The sequence below is a fragment of the Somniosus microcephalus genome, chromosome 9, assembly GCF_052327205.1.
Source record: "Somniosus microcephalus isolate GS21.2 chromosome 9, FLI_Smic_1.0, whole genome shotgun sequence".
NCBI lineage: Eukaryota > Metazoa > Chordata > Chondrichthyes > Squaliformes > Somniosidae > Somniosus > Somniosus microcephalus.
In genome coordinates, this window is record NC_140995.1 from 210,416,958 (window position 1) to 210,436,921 (window position 19,964).

The window sequence follows — 19,964 nt, forward strand, 5'->3', positions numbered from 1 at the left end:
TGCCTTAATTCTGCGGCAGTCCATTGTACCTGATATGCCATCAATAACTCAAAGACAAGGATTCAACTGAAGGCTTTTAATCACTAAGAACATTGCAGCATTGCAGGTCTTCCCACATCGGGTTCGTCTGGTAGGAATGACTCATACAGCTATTGAGACCTTTATATGGCAAAAGACAGGGGCGTAGCCAATACACACAATAGGAACAAAAGAGGGCGGTTCACACAATACAAGCAGGTAAAACACATGGGCTGATGAAGGCATATATTTCATCACATTCACCCCTTCTACAGATTTAGTCTGTCCGGGGGTGTGATAGTCCTTCCTGAACGTTGCAACAGTACCTCGGGTTCCGACCGGGAGTCCGTGGTGCCCTCCTGGGCATACCCATGTGCTGGGGGTGTTGCAGGTACTTCTGGGGGTGGTGAGGATACCTCTGGGGATGGTGGAGGTTCTTCTGGGGGTGGTGGTGATGGGTCGTCGTCGTCGCTTCCTGCCGAGGCGAGGTCCTTTATGGACATGGTGTCTTCACGCCCGTCGGCGTGCTTGACGTATGCGTACTGTGGGTTTGCGTGGAGTAGGTGTACTGCCTCCACGAGGGGATCCGTTTTGTGGCCCCTCACATGCTTCCGTAACAGGACTGTCCCTGGGGTGGAGAGCCACGAGAGTAGGGATACTCCTGAGGTTGATTTGCGGGGAAAAACAAACATCTTCTCGTGAGGAGTGGCGTTAGTAGCAGTACACAGTAGCGACCTTATCGAGTGGAGTACGTCTGGGAGGACCTCCTGCCAGCGGGAGGTGGGGAGGCCTTTAGACCTTAGTGCTAAGGTGACCGCCTTCCACACTGTCGCGTTCTCCCTCTCCACTTGCCCATTACCCCGGGGGTTATGACTAGTGGTCCGACTCGTGGCTATCCCCTTCGACAGCAGGTATTGGCGCAGTTCATCGCTCATGAACGACGCCCCCCTGTCAGTGTGGGTGTAGTTAGGCATGCCGAACGTGCAAAACAGGTTGCCGAGGCACTTGATGACCGTGGCACTGGTCATATCTGGGCAGGGGTAGGCGAATGGGAAGCGGGAGTACTCGTCCACAATGTTGAGAAAGTACACATTGCGGTCGGTGGAGGGGAGTGATCCCTTGAAATCTAAGCTCAGGCGCTCGAATGGCCGTGTAGCTTTGATCAGGTGGGCTCGGTCGGGCCTGAAAAAACAGGGCTTGCATTCCGCACAGGTGCGGCAGTCCCTGGTCATAGACCGGACCTCCTCGATGGAATAGGGCAGGTTACGGGATTTTATAAAGTGGAATAGCCGGGTGACCCCCGGGTGGCAGAGGCCATTGTGGAGGCCCTGTAGCCTGTCCCCCTGGATGCTGGCACACATCCCTCGTGATAGGGCGTCGGGGGATTCGTTGAGGGCCCCCGGCCTACATATTATGTCATACTCAAACGTGGAGAGTTCGATCCGCCACCTGAGAATTTTGTCGTTCTTGATCTTCCCCCTCTGTTTGTTGTTAAACATGAAGGCTACCGACCGCTGGTCGGTAAGCAGGGTGAAGCGTTTGCCGGCTAGGTAGTGCCTCCAGTGCCACACTGCCTCCACTACGGCCTGGGCCTCCTTCTCTACCGAGGAGTGCCTGATCTCGGGCCCTTGGAGGGTTCTTGAGAAAAAGGCTACGGGCCGCCCATCCTGGTTGAGGGTGGCTGCTAAAGCGAAGTCGGACGCATCGCTTTCGACCTGGAAAGGGATGTTTTCGTCCACTGCCCGCAGCGCGGCCTTCTTAATGTCATGTTTAATGCTGTTGAAGGCGGCGTGGGCCTCGGCCGTGAGCGGGAAGGACGTTGATTTCAGGAGGGGACGGGCCTTGTCGGAATAATTGGGGACCCATTGGGCGTAATAGGAGAAGAACCCCAGGCACCTTTTCAGGGCCTTGGGAGTGTTTGGTAGGGGTAGCTCCCGTAGGGGGCGCAATCGGTCGGGGTCCGGACCGATTTCCCCATTTTCCACCACGCAGCCCAGGCTACAGAGGCGCGTGGTGCTAAAGACACACTTATCCTCGTTGTAGGTGAGATTGAGTCTGAGGGCGGTTTTCAGAAATCTCGCGAGGTTCGAGTCGTGGTCTTGCTGGTCGTGGCCGCAGATGGTGACGTTGTCTAGGTATGGGTAGGTGGCTGTTAACTGGTTCTCATCGACCATGCAGTCCATCTCCCGCTGGAAGACTGAGACCCCGTTCATTACCCCAAAGGGGACTCAGAGGAAGTGGTAGAGACGTCCGTTTGCCTTGAAGGCGGTGTATGGACGGTCCTCCGGCCTAATGGGGAGCTGGTGGTATGCCGATTGTAGGTCGATGGTGGAAAACACCCGGTATTGCGCGATTTGGTTAACCATATCCACTATGCGGGGCAGAGGGTAGGCGTCTAGCTGGGTGTATAGATTAACTATCTGGCTATAATCTATCACCATCCACTTCTTTTCGCTACCCTTAACTACTACTACCTGGGCGTGCCACGGGCTGGTACTGCATTCGATGATATCCTCCCGCTTGAGTCTTTCTACTTCCGACGCAATGAACCGTCTATCCTCCCAGCTGTACCGCCTACTCTTGGTCGCTATGGGTCGACAGTTGGATGCGAGGTTGGCGAACAGAGAGGGCGGCTTGACCTTCAGGGTAGCCAGACCGCACACTGTGAGGGGCGGCTGGGACCCACCGTAGGTAAGCGTGATACTTTGGTGGTGGCACTGGAAGTCCAGACCCAAGATCACGCTCACACAGAGATCTGGCATTATCAATAGTTTAAAATCTCTGTAATCATTGCCTTTTACCGACAACATAACCGCGCAGAAACCTGTAATTTTTGAGGTATGAGTCTTATCGGCCATGGCGATTTTGCCCTGTGTGGGGACTATCGTTAGTGAAAGTCATTTTACCAGGCTAGGATGAATAAAGCTTTCGGTGCTCCCGCAGTCAATCAAGCATTTAACCTTGTTCCCGTTTACCTCTATGTCCATCATCGATTTAGACAACGGATGCGGCCTGGATTGATCCACTGTGATCGAGGCCACCAGTGGGTCCTGGAGGTCCGTGTAGTCGGGGCAAGATGGTGGACTCCATGAGGGTGGACAAGATGGCTTCCAAGATGGCCGCTCCCACGGCGCGCACGCGGCGGTGGTGGAGTTGGAGGCAGGGTTCCCTCTGCAGACTTTGCTGAAATGTCCTTTCTTCCCGCATTTAAAACAGGTGGTGCCCTTCGCTGGGCACAGATGTCTGGAGTGTTTGTCCTGGCCGCAGAAGTAGCATTTCGGGGCCCGATGCATCGCGGCAGTAGTGGGGCTCCTGGGTGGAGGCTGGGGCTCCGATGGTGCTGGGCTGGCCTGAGACCTGGGAGGTGAAGATGGCTTCCAAGTTGGCGGCCCCCACGGCGCGCACGAGGCGGAGTGGGCCGCGTGGCCTGGGGAACAGGATTCAGAGTTCTTCTGGGCCATATCCAGCGATCGCGCTATATCTATAGCCTGTTTTAAGTCCAGTCCCTCCTTTTCAAACAGTTTCTGCCGAATGTAATTTGAACTGAGGCCCGCAATAAGGGAGTCTCGAGTCAGCTCCTCCGTGTACACGATGGCAGACACGGCCTTACAGTTACAGTCTCTGCCCAGTACTTTTAGGCTTAGTATAAAGTCCTCTAGTGACTCACCATGCCGCTGCGTGCGAGTAGTCAGAAGATGCCTGGCGTACACCTCGTTTATTGGCCGCACGTAGTGGGCCTTCAGAATGGTGCAGGCATCCCCGTAGCTGGTGGCATCTTGGATGAGAGGGGAGACCCGATGGCTCACCCAGTCTCGCAGGATTCCCAGTTTCATGTCTCCGGTAGCGGTTGCGGCTGCTATGGTGGTGGATGAGTTTGCAATGAAAAATTCGTAGCATTGGAACCAGTGTTCGAACTGTGTGGCTGCGTCTGAGGCATGGGGGTCCAGATCCAAGCGCTCTGGTTTCAGGAGTCGATCCATCTTGGTGTTTTAGTGATTAAAATTGATATGCCATCAATTGCTCAAAGACAAGGATTCAACTGAAGGCTTTTAATCACTAAGAACACTGCAGCATTGCAGGTCTTCCCACATCGGGTTCGTCTGGTAGGAATGACTCATACAGCTCTTGAGACCTTTATATGGCAAAAGACAGGGGCGTAGCCAATACACACAATAGGAACAAAAGGGGACGGTTCACACAATACAAGCAGGTAAAACACATGGGCTGATGAAGGCATATATTTCATCACAGTACCATCAGCATTTGAGCCACCACGACAAACCAAAGGGTGGGCTACTGGGCAATAAGGGCTATCCATTGACAACATGGCTCGTGACTCCGGTGCGCAGCCCACGCACATCTGGGCAGCCTGCATACAATGAAAGCATCGCTGCCACATGAAATGTGATAGAGCAGACCATTGGCATGCTGAAACAACGCTTCCGCTGCCTGGACCACTCTGGAGGAGCCCTGCAGTATTCGGCTGAGTGGGTGTCAAGATTCGTGGGGGTCTGCTACATGCTGCACAACCTCGCCATCATGAGGACACAGCCCTTGCCACCAGGCATACAGCGACCAGCTGAGGAGCGGGAGGAGGAGGAGGAGGAGGAAGAGGAAGGGAGGAGGGAATCTAGACATCCCCTTTCGGGCCGGGCTGTCTGTGAACGACTCATCCGACTGCAATATCAGTAAACACAACACCAATTCTCCATTCACCAACAGTCCCACACCTTACCTTCCCTCTGTTACTGACCATCACAGCGCCTGCTTGACCAAAATGCAAAAACAAAAGCCAACACAAGATAAACATTCCAAACCAAATTTATAACTCAGACCATGACATATTCCATACAAACATCAACAAATCACCCTTTTGCCTTCAGTTAGTGCCTGTCTTCCGTGTGCCTTTACCTGTCCTAGTGCTCCTACACGGTGCTACCCCAGTGGCTGCAGCATGACTCCTCCACAGAACCACTGCCGCTCCCTGGGGCAGCGCCTCAGCAATCCTAGTACCCTGTTAGAGGACAGATTGCTGGACAGCTGTGACACCCTGCAAGCCCCTTTGCACACTGTAATCCACAGCCATGAGGGCCACAGTCTGAGCTTGCATGGCAGCAGTCTGAGATTGCTTGGCCGCAGTCTGAGCTTGCATGGCCGCAGTCTGTGTTTGCATGGCTGCAGTCTGAGCTTGCATGGCCACAGCAGTCTGTGTTTGCATGGCTGCAGCCTGAGCTTGCATGGCCACAGCCTGGGCTTGCATGGCTGCAGTCTGAGCTTGCATGGCCACAGTCTGGGCTTGCATGGCCACAGTCTGGGCTTGCATGGCCACAGTCTGAGCTTGCATGGCTGCAGCCTGAGCTTGCATGGCCACAGTCTGAGCTTGCATTGCCGCAGCCTGAACTTGCATGGCCACAGTCTGAGCTTGCATGGCCACAGTCTGAGCTTGCATGGCCGCAGTCTGAGCTTGCATGGCCACAGTCTGGGCTTGCATGGCCACAGTCTGGGCTTGCATGGCCACATTCTGGGTTTGCATGGCTGCAGTCTGAGCTTGCATGGCCACAGTCTGGGCTTGCATGGCCACAGTCTGAGCTTCCACTGCAGCACCCAGACGTTGGGTCACTTCTGCTTGCTCTGCAATGGAAGCTGAGACATCGGCCATCACTCGCTGCATCATGGTTGGGTCCACAAGTGCACTAATGGAGTTATCCACCACTTCTATGCTGGAAATGATGGGCTCTAAGCTCTGCGCAAAGCCCTGTGCAAAGTTGGTGCCAGGCTCCTCCATGCTCCTTGATGTTGCACTCAGGCTTTCTGGCAAGCCTACCAATGCACCAAGCATTTCATTGTGCATACCCATCAGCCTTCTTCTATAGTCTGCCCCAGTAAAGTTCTCATCTCTGAGTCCTCTGCAGTGGAACTCATGTGCGACCTCGGCCTCCGGCTAGTTGGCGTAAGCACTACCCTTCCTCCCTGCCCTGGCTGCAGGCCACTCATGCCCGGTGTCTCACCACGGGCAGATCCCGCCCCTGTGCTAGCCTCTAAATTACGTGCAGCCTCAGTATCTGAGCTGGTGGCTGCGAGTGTGAAATCGAGTGACAGTGTATCTTCTTCATCACTGCCTTGCTCTTCCACCTGTTGCTCTTCCACCTGTTGCTCTTCCACCTGTTGCTCTTCCACCTGTTGCTCTTCCACCTGTTGCTCTGCCACCTGTTGCTCTTCCACCTGTTGCTCTTCCACCTGTTGCTCTGCCACCTGTTGCTCTTCCACCTGTTGCTCTTCCACCTGTTGTTCTTCCGCCTGTTGCTCTTCCGCCTGTTGCTCTGCCACCTGTTGCTCTTCCACCTGTTGCTCTTCCACCTGTTGCTCTTCCACCTGTTGCTCTGCCACCTGTTGCTCTGCCACCTGTTGCTCTTCCACCTGTTGCTCTTCCACCTGTTGCTCTTCCACCTGTTGCTCTTCCACCTGTTGCTCTGCCACCTGTTGCTCTTCCACCTGTTGCTCTTCCACCTGTTGCTCTTCCACCTGTTGCTCTGCCACCTGTTGCTCTTCCACCTGTTGCTCTTCCACCTGTTGCTCTTCCACCTGTTGCTCTGCCACCACTGCCTGGCCAGGTGGCAGTTCCTGGGTTTCTGAAAGGAGAAAGGCACAAGGGTAGGGTTGTGGTGAGGGAAGAGGGGGAAAGCAAGAGGTGCATGCAAACACCATCTGTAGCTTGTAAATCAGAAGAGATTGTGGGATAAGGGGGATATGAGAAGGAGGATTAGGTATGAGGATACCGTCATCTTCTATCGTTTCAGCCCTGCCACTGGTCACGGCCTCAGCAATGGCTGCTCCAATAATGGCGAGCACTGTCTCCTCCATGGGGGTAAGGACATGCAGCCGCGCCAGTCCCCAGCCGATTAGGTTCGGCTGCCTCCGGTTATGTGCCAGCTTGTCCTGCAAGAGAGAGGGAAGTGTGTCAGTGAGTGTGGTGCAATCTGTTTGGGTGATGTGGCTGTCATGGTTGAATAGCTGGCAGTCTGTGCAAGCTGTGAGACGTGGGTGTGAGACTTGCAGCAGTGCTAAGTGTGTGAGGGTGAAGTGAAGGTATGAATGTGAGGTATGAATCCTGATTGATAGAGATTGTTGGTAGGTGAATGATGGGGATGTGGTGCATTGAGCAGAGGCTGAGGCTAGTGGTGCAGTGGGTGGAATATGGCATTTGAAGGTACATCCACTGACCTTGGCCACTCGTGAGGTCATTGAATTTTATGCGGTACTGCATGCAGGTCCTTGGGGCTTGACCCCTGGCATTGACTGCCATGGCTATCTAGTCCCCATGTCTTCTCTACCCCAGAGGGCCGTGGATGCTCACTCGTTTAAACACCGAAATCAGATAAGAACAAGCCTCTGGTTCACTCATTTACAAAGGAAGTTATTCTTTCAGGACAAAGCCACCCGCTTGATTGACACCCCATCCACCACCTTAAACATTCACTCCCTCCACCACCGGCATACCGTGGCTGCAGTGTGTACCATCTACAAGATGCACTGCAGCAACTCGTCAAGGCTTCTTCGGCAGCATCTCCCAAACCCGCGACCTCTTCCACCTAGAAGGACAAGGGCAGAAGGCGCATGGGAACACCACCACCTGCAAGTTCCCCTCCAAGTCACACACCATCCTGACTTAGAAGTATATCTCTGATCCTTCATCGTCGCTGGGTCAAAATCCTGGAACTCCCTCCCTAACAGCACTGTTGGAGTACCTTCACCACACAGACTGCAGCGATTCAAGAAGGCGGTTCACCACCACCTTCTCAAGGACAATTAGGGATGGGCAATAAATGCTGGCTTTGCCAGCGACGCCCACATCCCATATACGAATTTTAAAAAGACACTTTTGGTACATTATCTTTTTATAAACTATGTTTGTGGATTTTCACTCTATGTTATATTTGTGCTGTTTCCTGTATATTTGAGAGTCAGCCATGGCTCAGTTGGTAGCATGCATGTCTCTGAGTCTGAAGGTCTGTGGGTTCAAGGCCTAATCTAAAAGTTACCCTTTCTTTAAACTTCCACCTGCCCCTCACCTGGGCCATTTCACCATCAGTAACAGCAATGGGATGCCCACCTCAGGTGAGAGGGAGGAGTTCGCTGTGGAGCCCAGTTCCAGTGTAAGAGAGAGCAAAAACAGCTTCGAATGTTACCAGTTTCCCCAAAGCAATCAATTTCTGCCTTCAGCAAAACCGACCTTTCAAGTGTTAAATCCCTCTGAGGCTCTCACAATACTGGGCACCAAGGGCACACGGGCATCCTATCCAGCACATCAAAGACCGTGAGCCATTGGCAGGGTGCACGTTGTACGAGCATCTCCCTCATTGGAACGGCACCATAACACATGTGTCCATCTGTGAGCAGGCAAATGATGCCCCTGTCCCCAGTGACTGATGGGCAGTAAAAGGGCGGGGCTCAGTGTAACCAGGTCCTGCCCCCAATCCCACTCCCACCCAGTCAGATAACAGTAATTCTGTGAGCCTCGGAACCACAAAATTCAGGATTTATGGTAGTGGGTTTGGCTTTGGTGGACTGAATTTGAATCCCCAGCTCGCAGACCCTTCCACCCCTGAATATAGAGCCGAAGCAGATTGTCTAATATCAAACTGTGTGGGGGTAGGGTTGGGGTAGGGTCCCCACCACCCGCGCCCTCCCCCCCACCGCCGCACCCCTACGCAGTCTTTGGGCTGTCTGCAGGCCTGATTATACCGGCGGGAGGCCTGGTCCATTTTGAGGGCCCGGTTTCATTATTAGCATACAGCTGGCAGCCAGCAGGCAGAAACGGGCTGTGGACTGCTACAACGTCGGGCGGGAAGGGAGGGCCGGGACGTTCTCAGGAGGGGGAACCTGGCGTGGCAGCGGCCCAGGTTAACGTTGTGGGCCCCGGTGGACCATTCCAGAACTCACCATTTTGGCTGGACTGCCCGCTGAAACACTCCACTCAGTTGAGTCCAAAAATGGGAAATAGGATCCTACATATGGCATGGGACCCCTCCCCACAATGGGCATGTTTAAAGTGCCTACCGCGTGACTCAGGCAAGCGCTCTGGCTGCCCTGTGGGGGATGGGGGCCCTTGGGAAGATACCGTCAGCCACACCATCAGTGGGAACGGTGGGGGGGGGGGAGCAGGGGGAGGGGGTGGGGGAGCAGGGGGAGGGGGCAGTAAACCAATCCTCACCTTTTTTGGAGGGGTGTTGAATGAAGAGCCCCATGTGCTGTTCCGTTTCCACCAGACTGGCCGCCTGACAATAACCCCCCCACCCCCACCCCCTGGCGTGTCAGACCCGAACCAAGAAATATTCCGCTGGGGTCCATCCAAGGGGGAAACAAATTCATGAATAATTAAAGAGAAATTTACCGCAGCAGAAAATATAGGGCGCTGCAGATTTTCTCAAAACTCTTGCCAGCTGATCCTTTCGTTTCCATGGTTACTGGAACTCCCAATGACCAGACATTTGGAGGAATTTCTCATCCATGTATATTTGCGCACCGCGAATCCTGTTTTGTGCAATTAAAGGGAACTGCCCAAAGGGAGCAATTAATATTGTAAGAGTCTGATTATGTAATTATAAAGAGTGTAAGAGCGACTTTAGAAGGAGCAATTAAGGGTCCCACCCCAAATGTTGGCCTGTCTTTCTCTTTCAGTTGGCGACTGGCCCACTGTACTCTTGCATTTTAGAATATGAGCCCGGGCTGTGTTCTTTAGGCTCTGAGTCTGACTGCTGGGTATAGCGAAGGTGAGGCAAGAGGAGGAGGACCAAAATATAGAGAGGAAAAGAGGCACAGGGAAGTGAGAGAGAGTAAAGATAGAGTCATGGACAGAAAGAGAGAGCGCGAGAGAGAGAGAGAGTTGACACTCATACAGGAAGAGGAATGAGAGAGGGTGGAACCGCTAACAGAGAAAGGCAAAAGGCCTGAACAGATACAGAGAAAATGAAAAAACCCCAGAGAGGGAATTGGGAAACACCTTCACAGAAGAGGCAATCACTGCAGCAGTGTTTGGGGCTACAAAAACAGCGGCAGCCCAGGAGAGCGAGAGCTCTGAGCTACTAGTTCGGAGCTACTAAAACAGCGGGAGCCCAGGAGAGTGAGAGTTCGGAGCTACTAGTTCGGAGCTACTAAAACAGCGGGAGCCCAGGAGAGCGAGAGTTCGGAGCTACTAAAACAGCGGGAGCCCAGGAGAGCAAGAGTTCGGAGCTACTAAAACAGCGGGAGCCTAGGAGAGAGTGAGAGTTCAGAGTTACTAAAACAGCGGGAGCCCAGGAGAGTGAGAGTTCGGAGCTACTAAAACAGCGGGAGCCCAGGAGAGTGCGAGAGTTCGGAGCTACTAAAACAGCGGGAGCCCAGGAGAGAGTGAGAGTACGGAGCTATTAAAACAGCGGGAGCCCAGGTGAGAGTGAGAGTTCGGAGCTACTAAAACAGCGGGAGCCCAGGAGAGAGAGAGCTCGGAGCTATTAAAACAGCAGAAGCCCAGATGAGCGAGAGTTTGGAGCTACTAAAACAGCAGGAGCCCAGGAGAGTGTGAGAGTTCCGAGCTACTAAAACAGCGGGAGCCCAGGTGAGAGCAAGAGTTTGGTGCTACTAAAACAATGGGAGCCCAGGAGAGAGCGAGAGTTCGGAGCTACTAAAACAGCGGGAGCCTAGGAGAGAGCGAGAGTTCAGAGTTACTAAAACAGCGGGAGCCCAGGAGAGTGAGAGTTCGGAGCTACTAAAACAGCGGGAGCCCAGGAGAGTGCGAGAGTTCGGAGCTACTAAAACAGCGGGAGCCCAGGAGAGCGAGAGTTCGGAGCTACAAAAACAGCGGGAGCCCAGGAGAGTGTGAGAGTTCCGAGCTACTAAAACAGCGGGAGCCCAGGTGAGAGCGAGAGTTCGGAGCTACTAAAACAGCGGGAGCCCAGGAGAGTGTGAGAGTTCCGAGCTACTAAAACAGCGGGAGCCCAGGTGAGAGCGAGAGTTCGGAGCTACTAAAACAATGGGAGCCCAGGAGAGTGTGAGAGTTCCGAGCTACTAAAACAGCAGGAGCCCAGGTGAGAGCGAGAGTTCAGAGCTACTAAAACAGCGGGAGCCCAGGAGAGAGCGAGAGTTCAGAGTTACTAAAACAGCGGGAGCCCAGGAGAGTGAGCGTTCGGAGCTATTAAAACAGCGGGAGCCCAGAAGAGTGCGAGAGTTCGGAGCTACTAAAGCAGCGGGAGCCCAGGAGAGCGAGAGTTCGGAGCTACTAAAACAGCGGGAGCCCAGGAGAGTGAGAATTCGGAGCTACTAAAATAGCGGGAGCCCAGGAGAGAGTGAGAGTACGGAGCTACTAAAACAGCAGGAGCCCAGGAGAGCGAGAGTTCAGAGCTACTAAAACAGTGGGAGCCTAGGAGAGCAAGAGTACGGAGCTACTAAAATAGCAGGAGCCCAGGAGAGAGTGAGAGTACAGAGCTACTAAAACAGCGGGAGCCTAGTAGAGCGAGAGTTCTGAGCTACTAAAACAGCGGGACCCCAGGAGAGAGTCAGAGTTCGGTGCTACTAAAACAGCGGGAGTCCAGGAGAGTGAGAATTCGGAGCTACTGAAACAGCGGGAGCCCAGGAGAGAGAGAGTTTGGAGCCACTAAAACAGCAGGAGCCCAGGAGAGAGCGAGAGTTCGGAGCTACTAAAACAGCGGGAGTCCAGGCGAGCGAGAGTTCGGAGCTACTATAACAGCGGGAGCCCAGGAGAGCGAGAGTTCGGAGCTACTAAAACAGCGGGAGGCCAGGAGAGCGAGAGTTCGAAGCTACTAAAACAGTGGGAGCCCAGGAGAGCGAGAGTTCAGAGCTACTAAAACAGCGGGAGCCCAGGTGAGCGGGAGCCCAGGTGAGCGGGGGCCCAGGTGAGCGGGAGCTCAGGTGAGCGGGGGCCCAGGTGAGCGGGGGCCCAGGTGAGCGGGGGCCCAGGTGAGCGGGGGCCCAGGTGAGCGGGAGCCCAGGTGAGCGGGGGCCCAGGTGAGCGGGGGCCCAGGTGAGCGGGGGCCCAGGTGAGCGGGAGCCCAGGTGAGCGGAAGCCCAGTTGAGCGGGAGCCCAGGTGAGCGGGGGCCCAGGTGAGCGGGGGCCCAGGTGAGCGGGGGCTCAGGTGAGCGGGGGCCCAGGTGAGCGGGAGCCCAGGTGAGCGGGAGCCCAGGTGAGCCGGAGCCCAGGTGAGCGGGGGCCCAGGTGAGCGGGGGCCCAGGCGAGCGGGAGCCCAGGCGAGCGGGGGCCCAGGTGAGCGGGAGCCCAGGTGAGCGGGAGCCCAGGTGAGTGGGGGCCCAGGTGAGCGGGGGCCCAGGTGAGTGGGGCCCAGGTGAGCGGGAGCCCAGGTGAGCAGGAGCCCAGGTGAGTGCGATCCCACGGGAGCGGGAGCCCAGGTGAGCGGGAGCACAGATGAGCGGGAGCCAGGTGAGCGGGAGCCCAGGTGAGCGGGAGCCCAGGTGAGCGTGATCCCACGGGAGCGGGAGCCCAGGTGAGCGGGAGCCCAGGTGAGCGGGAGCCCAGGTGAGCGCGATCCCACGGGAGCGGGAGCCCAGGTGAGCGGGAGCCCAGGTGAGCGCGATCCCACAGGAGCGGCTACAACAAACCGGTGAGTGTAAAGAAGTAGAAAGTAATCGAAGTGTGACATCACCAGAAAGCAGGTAAGTCATTGCTTGATGAGTATTTCTATATTTCTCCTTTTTTTCCAAACTTGTGCATCTAAATGGTGTAAATTTAAAGATATACATGTTCCAAATTTTAAAACTAATGAATTAATTGAGATGGGAGACCAGGCAATGTGTTGTTGTTGCATGTGGGAGCTGGTGGACACCATTGAGGTCCAAGGCGACCACATCTGCAGCAAATGTTGGTTGCTCGAGGAACTTCAGCTCAGAGTTGATGAGCTGGAGTCTGAGATTCAGACACGGCGACACATTAGGGAGGGGAGCGTTACCTGGACATTAAGTTCCAGGAGGCAGTCACACCCACTAGAGTAATTACTTCCAAATTGGCCCATGGTCAGGGACAGGAGGGTGTGACTACAAGCGAGGCAGGTATTGGGGTCCAGGAGGTAGTGATGGAGGAGCCTCAACCCTTGGCCTTGTCTAACAGGTACGAGATTCTTGCTCCCTGTGTGGACAAGGGCAGGGACCGCAGGGAGGATGAGCAATCTGACCACAGCACCATGGTACAGGGAGCCATTCAAGTGGGGGGAGTAAAAAGAAATGTTGTAGTGACAGGGGACAGTATAGTTAGGGGGATACAAACTGTTCTCTGCAGCCGAGAGCGTGAGTCCCGAAGGCTGTGTTGCCTGCCCGGTGCCAGGGTTGAGGACATCTCCTCTGGGCTGGAGAGAAACTTGGAGTGGGAGGGGGAGGATCCAGTTATCATGGTCCACGTAGGCACCAATGACATAGGTAGGACAAAGAAAGAGGTTCTGCTGAGCGAGCATGAGCAGCTAGGGGCTAAATTAAAAAGCAGAACCACAAAGGTCATAATCTCTGGATTACTACCTGAGCCACGAGCAAATTTGCATAGGGTAAATAAGATCAGAGAAATAAACGAGTGTCTCAAAGACTGTGTGGGAGAAATGGGTTTTGATTTGTGGGGCACTGGCACCAGTACTGGGATAAGAGGGAGCTGTTCCGTTTGGACGGGCTTCACTTGAACCATGCTGGGGCTAGAGTCCTGGCGACTCAAATAACTAGGGCTGTAGAGAGGGCTTTAAACTAAATAGTGGGGGGGAGGATCCAGGTGAGCGGGAATTTAAAAGTCAATGAGAAATGAGAAAGCAATAGAGCAGGATAGAGATGGGGGAAATAATAACCAGAGTGTGACAGGAAGGGACAGAATGCTTAAAAATAAAAGTGCAACAGAAAATGGGGCCAAAACAAGGAGGAATGGTAAAAAGGCAAAGTTAAAAGCTCTATATCTGAATGCATGCAGCATTCGTCACTAGATCAGTTGACGGCACAAATAGATACAAATGGGTATGATCTGATCGCCATTACAGAGACGTGGTTGCAAGGTGATCAGGGCTGGGAACTGAATATTCCAGGGTATTTGACAATTCGGAAGGATAGACAGAAAGGAAAGGGAAGTGGGGTGGCTTTGTTGATAAAGGATGGGACCAGTGCAGTGATGAGAAGTGATACTGGCTCAGAAGATCAAGATGTAGAATCAGTTTAGGTGGAGATAAAAAATAATAAAGGGAAAAAGTCTCTGGTGGGCGTAGTCTACAGGCCCCCGAACAATACTGTTGGACAGAGTATAAATCAACAAATAATGGAGGCCTGTAAAAAAGGTACGGTAATAATCATGGATGATTTTAATCTCCATACTGATTGGACAAATCAAATTGGCCATGGTAGCCTTGAGGAGGCGTTCATAGAGTGCATCCGGGATGGTTTCCTAGAACAGTATGTAATGGAACCAACCAGGGAGCAGGCTATCTTGGATCTGGTACTGCGTAATGAGACAGAATTAATAAATCATCTCATACTAAAGGATCCTCTAGGAAAGAGTGATCATGGCATGGTTGAATTTCAAATTCAGTTGGAGGGTGAGAAAGTTGTATCTCAAACCAGTGTCCTGATCTTAAACAAAGGCAATTACAATGGCATGAGGGCAGAACTGGCTAAAGTGGGCTGGAAAAATAAATTAAAGGGTAAGACAGTTGAAATGCAGTGGCGGACATTTAAGGAGATATTTCCTAACTCTCAACAAAATATATTCCAGTGAGAAAGAAAGATTTTAAGAGAAGGGAACACCATCCATGGCTAACTAAGGAAGTAAAGAATGGTAGCAAATTGAAAACGAAGGCATACAATGTTGCTAAGGTTGGTGGGAGACCAGAGGATTGGGAAATTTTTTAAAGCCAGCAAAGGATGGCTAAAAAAAAATAAAGAGAGAGAAGATGAATTATGAGAGTAAACTGGCAAGAAACATTAAAACAGATAGTAAGAGCTTCTACAGGTATATAAAAAGGAAGGGGGTAGCTAAAGTAAACGTTGGTCCCTTAGAGGATGAGGCTGGGGAATTAATAATGGGGAACGGGAAATGGCAGAGACTCTGAACAAATATTTTGTATCTGTCTCCACAGTAGAAGACACTAACAACATCCCAATAATGGATAATCAAGGAGCCACAGGGAGGGGGGGAGCTAAAGACAATCACTATGGAAATAGTACTTGGTAAAATAATGGGACTAAAAGATGACAAGTACCCTGGACCAGATGGCCTATATCCCAGGGTCTTAAAAGAAGTGGCTGCAGAGATAGTGGTTGCAATATACCAAAATTCCCTGGATTCTGAAGAGGTCCCAGCGGATTGGAAAACCGCAAATGTAACACCCCTATTTAAGAAAGGAAGGAGACAGAAAGCAGGAAACTATAGACCAGTTAGCCTAACATCTGTCATTGGGAAAATGCTGGAGTCCTTCATTAAGAAATCACTAGCAGGGCATTTGGAAAATCATAATGCAGAGTCAGCATGGTTTTATGAAAGGGAAATCACATTTAACAAACTTGCTGGAGTTCTTTGAGGAGTTAACGAGCAGGGTGGACAAAGGTGAACCAGTGGATGTCATGTATTTAGATTTCCAGAAGGCATTCGATAAGGTGCCACATAAAAGGTTACTACATAAGATAAGAGCTCACAGAATTGGGGGTAATATATTAGCATGGATAGGGTATTGGCTAACTAACAGAAAGCAGAGAGTCGGGATAAATGGGTCATTTTCTGGTTGGCAAACGGTAACTAGTGGGGTGCCACAGGGATTGGTGCTGGGGCCTCAACTATTTACAATCTATATTAATGACTTGGATGAAGGGACCGAGTGTAATGTAGCCAAGTTTGCGGATGATACAAAGATGGGTGGGAAAGCAAGTTGTGCAGTAGACTCAAAGAACCTGCAAAGGAATATAGACAGGTTAAGTGAGTGGGCAACCATTTGGCAGATGGAGTATAATATGGGAAAGTGCGAGGTTATACACTTTAGCAGGAAAAATAAAAAAGCAAATTATTATTTAAATGGAGAGAGATTACAAAATGCTACAGTTCAGAGGGACCTGGGGGTCCTTGTGCATGAAACACAAAAAGTTAGCATGCAGGTACAGCAAGTAATCAAAAAGGCAAATGGAATGTTGGCCTTTATTTCAAAGGGGTTGGAGTATAAAAGCAGGGAAGTCCTGCTACAACTGTACAGGATATTGGTGAGACCACACCTTGAGTACTGCGTACAGTTTTGGTCTCCTTATTTAAGGAAGGATATACTTGCATTGGAGGCAGTTCAGAGATGATTCACTAGGTTAATTCCAGAGATGAGGGGGTTAACTTATTGAAACATATAAGATACTGAGGGGGCACGACAAGGTAGATGCAGAGGATGTTTCCCCTCGTGGGGAAATCTAGAACGTGGGGGCACAGTTTTAGAATAAAGGATCGCCCTTTTAGAACTGAGATGAGGAGGAATTTCTTCTCTCAGAGGGTCGTAAATCTGTGGAATTCTCTGCCCCAGAGAGCCGTGGAGGCTGGGTCATTAAATACATTTAAGGTGGAGATAGACAAATTTTTGCAAGATAAGGGAGTGAAGGGTTATGGGGAGCGGGAGGGGAAGTGGCTTTGAGCCCAAGATCAGCCATGATCATATTGAATGGCGGAGCAGGCTCGAGGGGCCAAGTGGCCTATTCCTGCTCCTATTTCTTATGTTCTTATGTTCAAAGTGATACATGTATTCTTCCCATAGTTTTGTGCTACAAACTATACTTGATGCACAGAAGATTCTGCAACAACAACAACTTCAATTTATATAGCGCCTTTAACACAGTAAAAGGTACCCTGATGCTTCGAAGGGACGTTATCAAGCTAACAAGGAAAAAGTGGCTGTTTTAAACAGAAAAGATGAATCTTATCATTAACTTTGTTTTGGAAAACTATCTGTTAGTTTGTTCATTGAATTCAGTGCATTGGTAATCCACTAGTTCATAGGATTTCATCGGATAAACGGCACAGAAACAGGCCATTCGGCCCAACCAGTCCATGCCGGTGTTTATGCTCCACTCGAGCCTCCTCCCGTCTTTCCTCAGCTAAATCTATCAGCGTAACCCTCTATTCCCTTTCCTCTCATGCTTGTCCAGCCTCCCCTTAAATGCATCGATACTATTTGCTTCAACCACTCCCTGTGGTAGCGAGCTCCACATTCTCACCACTCTCTGGGTAAAGAAGTTTCTTCTGAATTCCCTATTGGATTTCTTGGTGACTATCTTATATTGATGGCCTCTAGTTATGCTCTTCCCCACAAGTGGAAACATTCTCTCTGTATCCACTCTATCAAAACCTTTCATAATTTTAAAGACCTCAATTAGGTCACCCCTCAGCCTTCTCTTTTCAAGAGAAAAGAGACCCAGCCTGTTCATCCTTTCCTGATAGGTGTACCCTCGCATTTTTGGTATCATCTTTGTAAATCTTCTCTGCACCCTCTCCAGTGTCTCCACATCCTTTTTATAATATGGTGACCGGAATTGTACGCAGTACTCCAAGTGTGATCTAACCAGGGTTCGATACAGGTTTAACATAACTTCACTACTTTTCAATTCTATCCCTCTACAAATAAACCCTAGTGCTTTTGCTTTTTTTATGGCCTTGTTAACCTGTGTCACAACTTTTAGTGATTTCTATATTTGTACTCCGAGATCCCTTTGTTCCTCTACCCCACCTAGGTTCTTATTTTCCAAGTAATATGTGACCCCCCTATTTTTCTTACCAAAATGTATTACCTCACATTTATCTGTGTTGAATTTAATTTGCCAATTATATGTTTATTCTGCAAGTTTATGAATGTCTTGTTATAATTTGTTGCAATCCTCCTTGGTATTGGTCCCCCCACCCACCCCAACCCCCACCCCCCCCCCCGTATTGATTTCTTTGTGGGTTCAATGACGAGACATTTATGAAAGAGAATGTCTTTTAATCTAAAGTCTGTTCAACTCTTTATACAGCATTTACAGGAGACATCATGCTAGTGATGCATCTAGAATGAAACTGAAACTAAACTAAACTGCCTTGCTTGTCTCTGTCACATGCCCTCTGCTGGTCAGGCACAAGCAATCAATACATGCAAACCTGCTGGTAAGGCATCATAATCAAACAGGCAAATACCATCTCTATTTGCTGATATCATTACATCTCCTTTTCTTAAAACAAAAGTGTTTTACTTTCAACTAACAACATGTTTTCTTTGTATTAATCTGCATTTTAACTGTAACACTTAATGAACTTACATTATCATTATCATGATCAAGGTTTTTTAACCTTGCTTTGTGTGTTCACATGAAATATGTCAATACACTAGAACTTGAAGAAAGAATAAGATAACATTACTTCCTTCTATAACAATAGTCCTTAAATTTGCTCAATGAGTCTCTCAGGAGGCTTCACGTGTCTTGAGGATTTTCTGATTGATTGTCCTTGAATCTGAGTTGTTGCCTCAGATGATTGGTTCTCAGCTGTGTGATCAGGTTGTTCAACAGTATCAGTCTCTTGACCTGCTGTGGCTGGTCCCATGAGAAGATCTCGACGATTTCTTCTCAGAACAGCACCCTCATCTGTCTGAATGGTGTATGATCTTGGTTGAACTTCACTCAGGACAGTTCCCTTCTGAGTCCATGTGTTTGTTTTGTCTTTGAACCTTACTTGGTCACCAGTGTGGAGTTCAGGTAGGTTTTGTGTTCCTCTGTCATAGTAGTACTTTTGCTTTTCTTTCTGTTGTTCTTTGAACTTCCTCACTTTCTCCCCCTCTTTTGTTTTCAGGAGGTTCTCCGGGATGGGTAGGTTTGACCTTAGCCGACGTCCCATCAGGAGTTGGGCTGGTGACTTACCACACTCGAGCGGCGTTGTGCGGTATACAAGCATGCTCTGGTAGAAGTCAGTTCCACTGTCTTTTGCCTTGTACATCAGTCTTTTCACTGTCTGGACCCATTTTTCCACTAGTCCATTGGACTGTGGATAGTGAGGACTTGACGTTGTGTGGACAAAGTCCCACTCTTTGGCAAAGTGTCGGAAACTTGCATTGTAAAACTGGGGTCCGTTGTCTGTGAAGACCTCACTTGCCACGCCATGTCTGGAGAATATGGCTTTCATACATCTTATCACAGCATCTGCAGTGGTGGTGTACAGTCTACAAACCTCTGGATACAGCGAGTAATAGTCTGTGACTACAAGATAGTCCTTCCCTTGACATACGAATAGGTCAGCGCCTACCTTCTGGCAAGGTCTGTCTGGTGCTGGGTGTGGCTTTAGTGGTTCTACCGGATTGCTTGCTCGATATCTCAGGCATATTGTGCAGTTTGACACCTCATTTGTCACATCTTGGTTGATTCGTGGCCAGTACATCACCTCTCGTGCTCTTTTCTTACACTTTTCGATTCCCAGATGTCCTCCATGGATCCATTTTAGCATCTCTTTTCTCAGACTCTTTGGGATAACTATTTTACTTCCTTTGTAGATGATGTCTTCGACCACTGATAGTTCCGCCCTGCAGTTCCAGTACTCTGCCATGTCAGGTGAGCAGTCTTGCTTCATGTTGGGCCATCCATCCAAGATGCTTTTCCTCAGTCGTCTCATTGTTTCATCTTTGTTTGTCTCAGTCTTTATGAGCTCCATTTTTGCATCTGCTATGGGCAGTGCACTTGTGATCATGTCCACGTAGGCGTTCACTTTTTAATCCATTGTGGTGTTTGCGGGCTCATTTGGGTCTACAGCTCTGGACAACGTGTCTGCTGTATACATCAGCTTACCCGGTGTGTACGCAACATTCAGTGTATAGCGTTGCAGCCTGATCATCATTCTTTGTATTCTAAGCGGACAGCTATTTAGTGGCTTTTGGAACAATGCAATCAAGGGCTTATGGTCAGTCTCTACACTGATTGCTTGTCCTGCCACAAACTGG